The 10941-nt window shown below is 46.0% G+C and overlaps 1 long non-coding RNA gene across 6 annotated transcripts; it reads right to left on the bottom strand.

Annotated features, from left to right (window-relative positions):
• Positions 1 to 1034: 1034 nt before the first annotated feature.
• On the bottom strand, positions 1035 to 9143 carry LOC143303149 (uncharacterized). Of its 6 annotated transcripts, none has more exons than XR_013059163.1 (8): positions 8727 to 9143; positions 8438 to 8648; positions 8195 to 8361; positions 7925 to 8044; positions 7541 to 7662; positions 1588 to 1701; positions 1323 to 1455; positions 1035 to 1250 (listed from the first exon to the last, which is right to left on the bottom strand). It is a non-coding gene; the product is annotated as an uncharacterized LOC143303149 (long non-coding RNA). The 6 variants fall into 6 exon arrangements; XR_013059162.1 differs by lacking the exon at positions 7541 to 7662 and adding an exon at positions 1786 to 1973; XR_013059164.1 differs by lacking the exon at positions 7541 to 7662.
• Positions 9144 to 10941: the final 1798 nt, after the last annotated feature.

The raw sequence follows: 10941 nt of genomic DNA, 5'->3' as shown, positions 1-10941 counted from the left end.
ATTTCGAAGATCGCGTGAATAGCGTAGGCTCGTGTTACCTTTGGAAAGGGTAGAGTAAAGGCTTCGACTCGATTTTGTCTAGGGTAGAATCGGTTGACAGGTGGTTATTCTCTTCATAAATTGTTCGAAGATTTGGATCTGCACTAGAAATTTTGGAGAAATATTTCGTAAGAATTTTTAATGCACTGTTTTTAAGACAGAAACATAAGAGAAGCATTATAAGATAATTTTAGTATGAAATAAAATTTATGGTTAAGTACATTATGAACAATTCTAAAGTTTAGGGACCATACAGAGAATTTATGATTGTCTGACAAACAATAAGTTACCAGAAGCTTATGAAGGTAACTTTCCACGATTGATTTCCGCGATTTGACAATTACGGCTCGACGAAATTCTATTTCTTGAAGGGTACAAGAAGGCTATATCATTGTGGATCGATCGATCGAACAGCGGACAAACAACGGAACATCCCGACGAGATAGTCGGAACGGCGAGCGTGCAAAGCGTAAACGCAATTACGTATCCGGCGCTCGTTAATCAGGAAAAAATGTACGAGTTTAATTTCATATCGCGATCGACATCGGCCGAGGCTGCATCCTGCCGGTTAACGACATAATCTCGTTAAATAACGACGTGATTCGGCTGTGAATTCGACTCGAATTGGAGAGCCAGCGAGTACTGCTGATTACGGACCTACTCCCAAGCATTCTAATAACATTGGTGCTCTCCCTGTGGATGTAACTCACCCTGGCAACCCTCATCCCACCCGATGTACCCTCTGTCTCCTCTATTTCTTGCTGCCTGTCTCACGTTCTCGCTGCAACGCTACCAACACACAGGTGTCGTTGACTCAAAGCAGCCGTTTCATGCTTTAAGCTTCGCTCACATCGAACGAAATTTTGCACACGATCGTGTGCTGAAGCTCTGATAAACAGTAAACAACTTAATTGAGTACGAATCGTAGAAACTGCAGTAGTGGATTCGCCCAACAATTGTATGAGAGTTGGATACCTAGTAGTTCGATGATGAGCTGGGGAATATGAAAAGTTTCATGAAATACCTGATTATGTTTAAGAAAGTTATTGATAAAATAAGGCAGAATATATTATATAGAGGATTAAATTAGGCTTAAATCCTGCTTTCGATCCTCGAATCAAGAAATAGTTCCAAGAAATGAAGAAAAATTCGTTCTCCCCTTTTTGTCAATTTTATGCTCAGAGACTTTATGCTTTTCTTTATGTATTATCCTAAAATAAAATAAAATTTGTGTCAGTAAAATATTGTATAATTAAGTCACACTGAATATCAAATTTACTTACTATGAAAATCTTCAAATCCTTTTGACAAGTAACCAAGGCGAATCACTCATTCCTCGAGTAAAACTTTCTTGAATCTAATCCTATTTTTTTACATCACGTATAAAATTATTCAATACAGTCCTCAATAATCATTCTACAACGAAAATTATCATTATTAGGACTTCGTTCCAAATAGCAGATAATCATACGATCAATGGTCTTGTTGTAAATTGTATTCGCAGAAACATTGCAAAATAGCTTTAAGCATATGTACACATATACATACATTGTAACAGTCTTATCAGAGAACGTGCGAATTTGCGCCGCCCAAGTCTTCGCGGAAATGCCCCTGTTATCGGAGCTTCTCGATATTTTAAATTAGTATTTCGCATTACTTTATCTAAAAACATTTATTAATCGATACATCAACTTGTTATAGTTCTAAAATGTTTGGAATAATTGTTTATCGCGGCCGATTACGTACACTCAATAAGTTGCGAAGCTGATAAATAACTGCGAGAGGAGGAGTTTACGAAACAGATGGTAGCCTATCCACGAATATCGCAATATCACGACAGGACTTCAGTGGAAACGCTATGTTACCTTTGTTCGCTTACTTTTATAATTGAATCGTACAAAAGCCAAATCGATTAACTTTCAATGGTTTAATTTCTGAAAATGTGAGCGCTGATTGTATATTCTAGTACTAAAATGTAGAAAATGGCTAAATTGCAAAATAATCGTCTGCTTTATAGGAAATCGTTTGCTTTATGATGTCGAATCATATTTACGGTATTGATAATGGTATGCATTCAATAAACAGATTTTAATTGCAACATAGTCGGTGTTGCGTCGCATGGAGCAGCGGAACCCCAGCCAACGCTACCTGGCGGCCAGCGGCCCATCTGCCTGCTTCCAGACCCACAATAAACTCAATGACCGGCCATAAAACGTCACCTTCTAGCTAAATTGTTTCCAGATGTGTGTCGAGCAATCTAGTTGTCTAGAAGCATTTCGGTTTATGTCCGGATTAGCAAAATCCTTGAGTTTGTTATAGGCTCGGAAAAGGCAGGTAGTCACCGAACGAGAAAACCCAACACATACACATAGGACAGAAACGACTGATTTTTCCCAGCAATAAAATCACCCCGGACACTGGTGAGAAGTCCCTCATGTCCTGCTTCTTTAGCGGGGTCACGACCAATCGGCATCAAGCTTTCCTTCCGGGAAAACTAAGAAGCAGTCGGTCAGTGAGTCAGTCAGGCAGCCAGGGAGTCTCTCAGTCAGCAACCTCGGGAAGTCTCAGTTCGCAGCAACGATTCGCGCTTACGCTCTCGCCCTCTCATCCCCTGATCTTACGTTCTAACCGAGTCCAACCGTACCTCGGTTTCTGTTAATTCACCACGCAGTGTATACACAGTGTATCAATAAAGCACAATTGAAAACCCGTTACAGCAGTGTGCACTTCAATGAACCACCTCTATTAGCCTAAACGCAATAGGGGATCGATCATCTCGCGGCGTCGATTGAACAATCGTAACAGGAATTTACGACTCCTGTTGATGCGCTTCTACACGATCGTGTCTCCCCGCGAGTGAGAGAACATTTTGGTCCTTCGAGCCGGATACGTGTCAGTGAAAGAGTGCACCCCAGTTACCACGCAACATCAAGGTAAGCTCGCTCAAATTGTCGAAATCCCTCATGGCTCCCCCTCAGGAAGAACGCGTCCGGCAATTGCTGCGGAAACGCGAAGGATTCAGACAAGAATTAGAAGCGTTTCGCACATTGCTCAACAATCATGAGGAAGGGACACCCGTGCATGCTATTCAGCGTAATTTGCAAGACTTAGAGGGAGAGTTTGCATCGTTCAAAAAGAGCCAATGCGAATTAGACGACAGAGACGAGGGTCAAACACTGAAGGACCGGGTTGACCTACAACAGAAGTTCTACACCATCGCCGGACAGGCGTCCGCCATCCTTGAGGAGGCAAACAAGCAAGCAGAACCAACCACCACAAATCTTGCAACAAAGCCATCGGACATGTCATGGCCAGAACCCGTCGATTTGCCTAGAATTCAGCTACCCACCTTTTCTGGAGCCTACGAAGATTGGCCGGGGTTCGCGGATCAATTTCGCTCCACGGTCCACGATAACCCCCGCATAGACGACTGCAAGCGACTGATGTATCTCCGTTCTTGCCTAAAGCATGGGGCAGCTCTAGCAATCGCGTCATTAAGCAATGCGGCAGCTAACTACGCAGTCGCCTGGGAAATATTAGAACGACGGTATAACAGACCAGCCAAAATTGTCGAGAGACACTTGCAGGAGATATTTGACGCAGCCTCCTCATCACGGATAGCACATCGCGATTTGCAGTCCTACACGACCAAGTTGGAAGCTCATTACAAAGCCTTGGCCGCCATCGGACAACCAACCGCAGATGCCCTGCTTTTGCACCTATGTACCGCCAACCTTGATCGGGAAACCGATTCAATATGGAAGGAAAAGATCAGGTCCACACCATTCCCCACGTTCCCGGACTTCTTGCAATTCTTGAACGATCGCTGTCAGGTCATAGAACCTGCAAGAACGACACGCCCACCACGAGGGCAGGCATTTGTCACGTCACGATCACCGCCACTCTGTCCAATCTGCCATGGACCACACAAAATTTGGCGCTGCAACACCTTTAGGACGAAGACGATCGACGAACGGATTCTAGCCGCCGAGGAAATCTCAGCGTGTACGAATTGCCTGCTACCAGGACACAAATCGCAACACTGCACCTCTGGCTCTTGCCGCATATGTGATCAACGCCATCACACGCTCCTACATCGATCAGACGCGCCAATGAGCAATCAGACGCCTCCCACCACGCCCCCACGCACAAGGAAAGCTCCGTCATACCATCCAAATAACCCATCAACCGGCCCCGATCTGCGCCTGCAAAAAGCGCGATTCGGGTGGGTCATCGGGGGGAGCCCACCTTCCCCAGGACCTGCCAGGGTCTTCCATGCCTCCACAACGGAACTAGAGACGGACCTCACCCGCTTTTGGGAACTCGACGAGGGACCTCAGATAAAACACTTATCGGAGGCGGATCGACGATGTGAGGAGCATTTTCAAAATCACGTCCAACGCACCAGCGATGGGCGATACATCGTCGCACTCCCCTTTAACGACAAAATCTCGTCACTCGGATCATCCATGGCAATGGCGATGAAACGACTCGCCTCTCTCCAGCAGCAAGTCAGACGAAATCAACAGTTCGAAACAGCGTATCGGGCGGTCATTCAGGAGTATCTGGACTTGGGCCACATGACCAAGGTTGCATCACGCCACGAACCGGAGAACGAGCTAATTCAAATCAAAAATCGTCTGGAAACATATGAGACGGAGCTCCGCGCCATCCAAAACGAGATTGTAAGCATAGATGAGGAAGAGATCGAGCGCGGCCTCGAGATAGCCGACGAGTACGAGAAATCAGAACTCCGAGTAATCACTCAACTGAGCAACCTACGACTAACTATGACGTCACAATCGACAAACGACGGATCAGCTGCCGGTCGCGAGTCTGCTTCGCTTAAATTACCGGAGAATCATTTTCCTGGACATAATGCGAAGACGCCACCTTCGCCATTGCCACGAGGGCCTACGGATAAGGGAAGTAACAAGGACTTAAACAAAACACGCAACGCTATTCAAACTCCGCGGACGGAGAAGATCGCATCGACTCGAACGCCGACCTCGCCGCGAGTCACGCGCAATTCATTGCACAATACTAGCAGCGTGTCACCTACACGCGCCTTGACGACAACCACGTTCGCGTCCTCATTATCTCAACAATCTGATACAACGCTGCCGAGCGCCTTAAATCAGAAAACTCTTCCTATTCGCAACTCATCGCATCACACTCGCAACGTGTCACCTAAACGCGACTTGACAACAATCACGCTAGCATCGTCGCTACATGAACAATCTGATTCAACGCTGCCAAACGCCTTAAATCAGAAAACGCTTCCCATGCGGACCTCATCGCGTGACACTCACAACGTGTCATCCACCCAAGACCCAACGACAACCTCGCTCACATCATCAGCATCGCAACAATCTGATTCCACGCCATCAGACGCCTTGAATCAGACAGCCGCTCAAGAGTCTCTGGATCAACAGACGGAGGAAACCTTACCAGCCGACATGCCGTCTCCTACTATATTATCGCCGAAATGGAGCACACCGACGAATGGGCTGAAACAAAACACCATACTCGTCGATGTCAGTGCAGCCTACAAGGTGGACCACTTGCTCTCAACGCAACAACCCTTAGGCCTGGCCACCCATTTTCCCTGGCAGCTACGGCACCTACGGACGGCAACGACTCATACGGAGCCGAGCCTCTTGGACCGAGATGCAAAATCTTCCCACTCCAGATCCAAACCTAACCAAACGGAAGGTAAGATGTCTCTAATTCTGTCTTTCGCAGAAAACTGGACCACGCCGGTCCAACCATCAATCATCATCAAGAAGGCGCGATACGAAGGGATCAGCGGGGGGAGCCCTGTCCCCCAATCCACCGAAGACCTCCTTCACGTCTTCATTGTGCAACCACACACGCATTTCACGTGCCTTTGTGGAATCGGCGAGCTGTACAACGACACCTCCTGGGACGAGGTGTCTCACGATACTTCATGGGCCGAGCTGTTTCACGACACTTCCTGGTTCGCGAACCGCAATAGAAAATCGCCAGGCAATGCAGATGACCACGGCGATACAGAACGCAAGGAAGACAACATCCTCAACGCACCGGACTTTCGACCGTATCTTCGAAGTCACCCTGGCGACAACGGCCTCATCCAGACTACCACAAGTCATACGGCAACGAGCATCTTGGAACGACGTGCCACACAGCTCGTCCTACCAACGAGACAACCCGATCAAGCAGAATAAGGACAATCAGCAATCAACAAGGAGTCGGGCGGCTGCTCCAATTAACTCCACCTTTAATGAAATTTTGATCGGTGCCCTCTCAACGGGGGGAGGATGTTGCGTCGCATGGAGCAGCGGAACCCCAGCCAACGCTACCTGGCGGCCAGCGGCCCATCTGCCTGCTTCCAGACCCACAATAAACTCAATGACCGGCCATAAAACGTCACCTTCTAGCTAAATTGTTTCCAGATGTGTGTCGAGCAATCTAGTTGTCTAGAAGCATTTCGGTTTATGTCCGGATTAGCAAAATCCTTGAGTTTGTTATAGGCTCGGAAAAGGCAGGTAGTCACCGAACGAGAAAACCCAACACATACACATAGGACAGAAACGACTGATTTTTCCCAGCAATAAAATCACCCCGGACACTGGTGAGAAGTCCCTCATGTCCTGCTTCTTTAGCGGGGTCACGACCAATCGGCATCAAGCTTTCCTTCCGGGAAAACTAAGAAGCAGTCGGTCAGTGAGTCAGTCAGGCAGCCAGGGAGTCTCTCAGTCAGCAACCTCGGGAAGTCTCAGTTCGCAGCAACGATTCGCGCTTACGCTCTCGCCCTCTCATCCCCTGATCTTACGTTCTAACCGAGTCCAACCGTACCTCGGTTTCTGTTAATTCACCACGCAGTGTATACACAGTGTATCAATAAAGCACAATTGAAAACCCGTTACAGCAGTGTGCACTTCAATGAACCACCTCTATTAGCCTAAACGCAATAGGGGATCGATCATCTCGCGGCGTCGATTGAACAATCGTAACAGGAATTTACGACTCCTGTTGATGCGCTTCTACACGATCGTGTCTCCCCGCGAGTGAGAGAACAGTCGGGTTTGAACTTCGATTTTAGTTTCCACGTTTCACAGACTAAGGACCATCAGGCAGAAATGACAGACATACATATATAATGTAACGTTACAATAGTTTGGATGTTATGTAGTTACGGCATGATAGGTAGTTAGGAAAATTAATAGGGAACAGTTAACGATCATTTAAGTGAATGCTTTACCTAAGAATAATTATCTAAGAGTAATTAGATAAAGGGGACAAATTTTATAGAAGTAACTCTTACTGTTAGAAGTAATGAAAAATGAATTACTTGTGTGAATTCTACCGTTTTGGTTATTGCAGACAGACAATTGTGTTGAGGTTATTCGACGTGTAAACAGAGAAAGCTCGTGGATAAATTGCAAGGCAGAAAATATATTTAAATAGAAGTGTAATTATAAGTAAGAATATAATTTGAGCTGGTCCAGATCCGTACGCTAGCTGTGTTACCCAATAACTGAAAACCCCGAAGCCAACGTTGCCTGTCTACTGTTTATGGCCTGTCTTCGTCGCAGTCTTTTGTCTACGCGCTGTCGATGGCTTCAGTGCTTGAGAAAACTAAAAAAACCAGATATAGAGTTTTCTTAGAAGTGGTAACCACTTCAACAAATTGTAAAAGCAGATTCCTAGATCCTAATACTTAACAACACAGTTAAAGAAAAGAACACACGAAACATGAAATATTTCAAAACCGCAAATGTCAGTATACAAGACTTGGACGAAGCAATATGCACAAGTCCTTAGAGGGTTGATTCTAGACTTTGAAATTTCATTGCTTATCCCGGGAACGATTGCCGTCGCAATAATACGTACTACGTACCTTCAGCCTCGGTAAACGGTGCCACTCGAGCGGCACGCAAACGGAAAGAAGAGAAAAAAAAACCGTGTGGCAGAGAAAGGACGCAGTCACCCCTTGTTTCCGCTCCGTCGACCCTCCAATCTTGGAAGAGGCAGAAAATAGAAACACAGAAACTAGAAACAAGAGCGCGAGACGGACGAACGAAACGAACGAAGCCGGTACGAAAGAAAGAAAAGAAAAAAGAAAAGGGAGAAAGAAGGCAGGCAGACTTTCATACGGGACGAACGATACCTTCTCGCGTCGGAAAATAAAATGAGCCGTTGAACGAAGTGGTCAGAACGACGACGAGCAGAGACACCAGAGCGAGAACAGCCAACTATGTTTCCTCTATCGTCCTCCTAGAAACTTCTCCACGGCCGATTTCCTCCGGTCTCCACCTTTTCCCCACTATATCCAGGCTGGATGGGATGAATTGCGCTTTTAGCACTTGACTTTTAAACCCGGTAAGCGGATCAAGTCCCGCTATATAGCTACTTTTAAATGTCGTCTCTTGCCCGACGATTTCACCGGCGACGACAACCACGCAGAGCCGTCGACGTCGACGACGTCTAACGGCGACGACGAGATGACACTGGTTGCAGGCGTCGCGGCAAACGGCGCGACGTCTCACGGATTAACTCGTTCGAGGGTTACGAGGCCGCGATTATGTGCCACCTGCCACGATTGCGGACGCTCCGGCATTAGTCTGTAATTATACGTGGCTCTGCGTGAAACAGGTAGCATTATGCCGTCGTAAATGGGAGACGGAATATGTAGTTCTCACCGGCTAATTGGACCCGGTTATTGCTGCTTAAGACGAGCCACATGGACTAGTGCTTTCTGAATTATTTTCAACCACCACGCGAACCATGCTTTTGCCCCGTTCACACACAAAGAAATTTTACGACGTTTTATGCGATTATTGAGTAAAAGAAGGAATGTTTGAAATGGAACGAATAGGGAAAATTTCGTTGCATGATATTGCTTACGTTATTTGATTAGGAGTATAATTTCGAAAATTTAATATACTAGTTTCTATAATCAATTACTTTTCTTACTTCTTATTCCGCATCTTTATCGCAATAAAGATTTTATCCCAAAAATGCAGATTTTTAAAATTAAACTTTGATTAAAAAAATGATCAAAATCTCTTGAAATGAGTAACAATCTCATTCTTTCCTTTTCCAATTATCAGAAACAAAGGAACAATTACTTAACGCTGTTTAGAAATCCTTGATGAAATTCTATTTAATTGCTAGGAAAATCGATACCTGTAGTAAATTCCACGAAAACACTTGAAGTGTTTCGAGTGGAATGATAGAATTTCACGTGAACAATAAAAATCATACTAAATAATACCACTGGACAACAAACCTTGAGGATAAGTATCGATAATTGAGAAGTGCGACTTACGTAGGTATACCTGATGTTGGCTGCGTGCGTCGATTGATTGGAACAAAGGGTGGGAGGTTAAGTTGGTGTAACGAAAAATATTACGCGTCGAAAGAGTTTCGAAAAGAATATCGTTTCAGCATTTTCTACGTAACCACCGATTATTACCGTTAATCGCTACCACTATCGTCCAAGATACCCTTTAAATTTTTCTACACACCACAGTGTGGGACGATAACGCGTGATAACGTCCCACCATGTTAGCCGGGCGTTCTGTCCCGTTGAAAATTCGACGCACGTCGGTCGACGGCATCTCGAAAGCGACGAAAGAACACCATCGTCCTGTGTGGCCGGTCCACACGGGTGAGATTTAATAATGTAGAGTAGCGGGCTAGACGCTAGGTACACACCGAGATTGGTACACACCGCTTTCGGGCGTCTTCAATATCTGAGCAGCTCAAGAACCGCATTGTCTAGGGCGACGGCCCAACCCTGTGCTTTATGATTCTCTCTCTCTCTCTCTCTCTGTGTGTCTCTCTTCTTCTTCTTCCTTGTCTTGCTCTATCCCTGGCCGACGATGACGACGATGACGAGCATTATGCGCCGGATAATGGTCCAACGGGTAGCTATTCACTCGCCCACGGTGCACGTGCAAAGAAACCGTACTTGACAAACATCCCCTACCAAAGCCTGATTGAATTATACCTCCCCGGCTACCAACCAGCTTCGCCTTTCGAGTAGGACAGATAGAGAGACGGATGTTAGGACGAGGATCAAGAAATTATGCACCGATGTTCTGATCGTGTGAATATTTGTTTTCGAAAATACGCTGTTCCGTCCTTTCGATCGAGGATTCTCAATTGAAATGTAAATATCAATGAGGAAACTTGGAAGATCCACCAAGTTTTTTCATTTCAGTAAGCGTGAGTTGCGTAATCTCTCGTTCTCCTTGTCAGTGGAGCGTGTTTTCGCCAACTTTTTAGATGGACAGCTAATTTCTGCGCGTGGACGGAGAGGAAGATATCGAAGAACGTGGATGGAAGAGGGTGAGAAAGGCCAGGCGAGGAACGCGCGCGCGTTCCCCACGTCGTCGTCGACGTTCGTGCACCCAGGAGACGATCTCTCGGTCGAGAAAGCGTCGACGAGAGGAGTCCTATTCCAATTCCAGCGAGTTAATTGGAATTGTTTGCCGCAGACACCGCGAGCCGCTTGCCTTAGCACAGCCTCGAGCCCTGTATCTCCCCCCGTCATCCGTACACCCTTCGACCTCGTCCTCGTCGAACTCACACCGGTATGTTTCGTTCATACGACTAAGAGACGTCTTCAACGGAATTAATTCCTTCCGCGACGGCGTGACTTAAATTTCCACCCCGAGAAATGAAGCGCTGACCGCTTTGAGAATACGGTACTGGGCATGTGTTTAGGGATGAATACCGATCGATGAATACCGATCGAACATTTTTAGGAACCAAGTTCTGATACGATATGGATGAGTTTTGAATAGTTACGTAAATGAAGGTGCACGTGCGTATCTTCAATTAAGGGTGCGAAATATTATGAAAATACTAAGAGTATATTTGCATTGCAGTTGCCTTTATGAAAAATTG

Source organism: Bombus vancouverensis, chromosome 1 (assembly GCF_051014615.1).
Source record: "Bombus vancouverensis nearcticus chromosome 1, iyBomVanc1_principal, whole genome shotgun sequence".
Lineage (NCBI taxonomy): Eukaryota > Metazoa > Arthropoda > Insecta > Hymenoptera > Apidae > Bombus > Bombus vancouverensis.
This window is presented reverse-complemented; position numbering and strand designations above follow the sequence as displayed.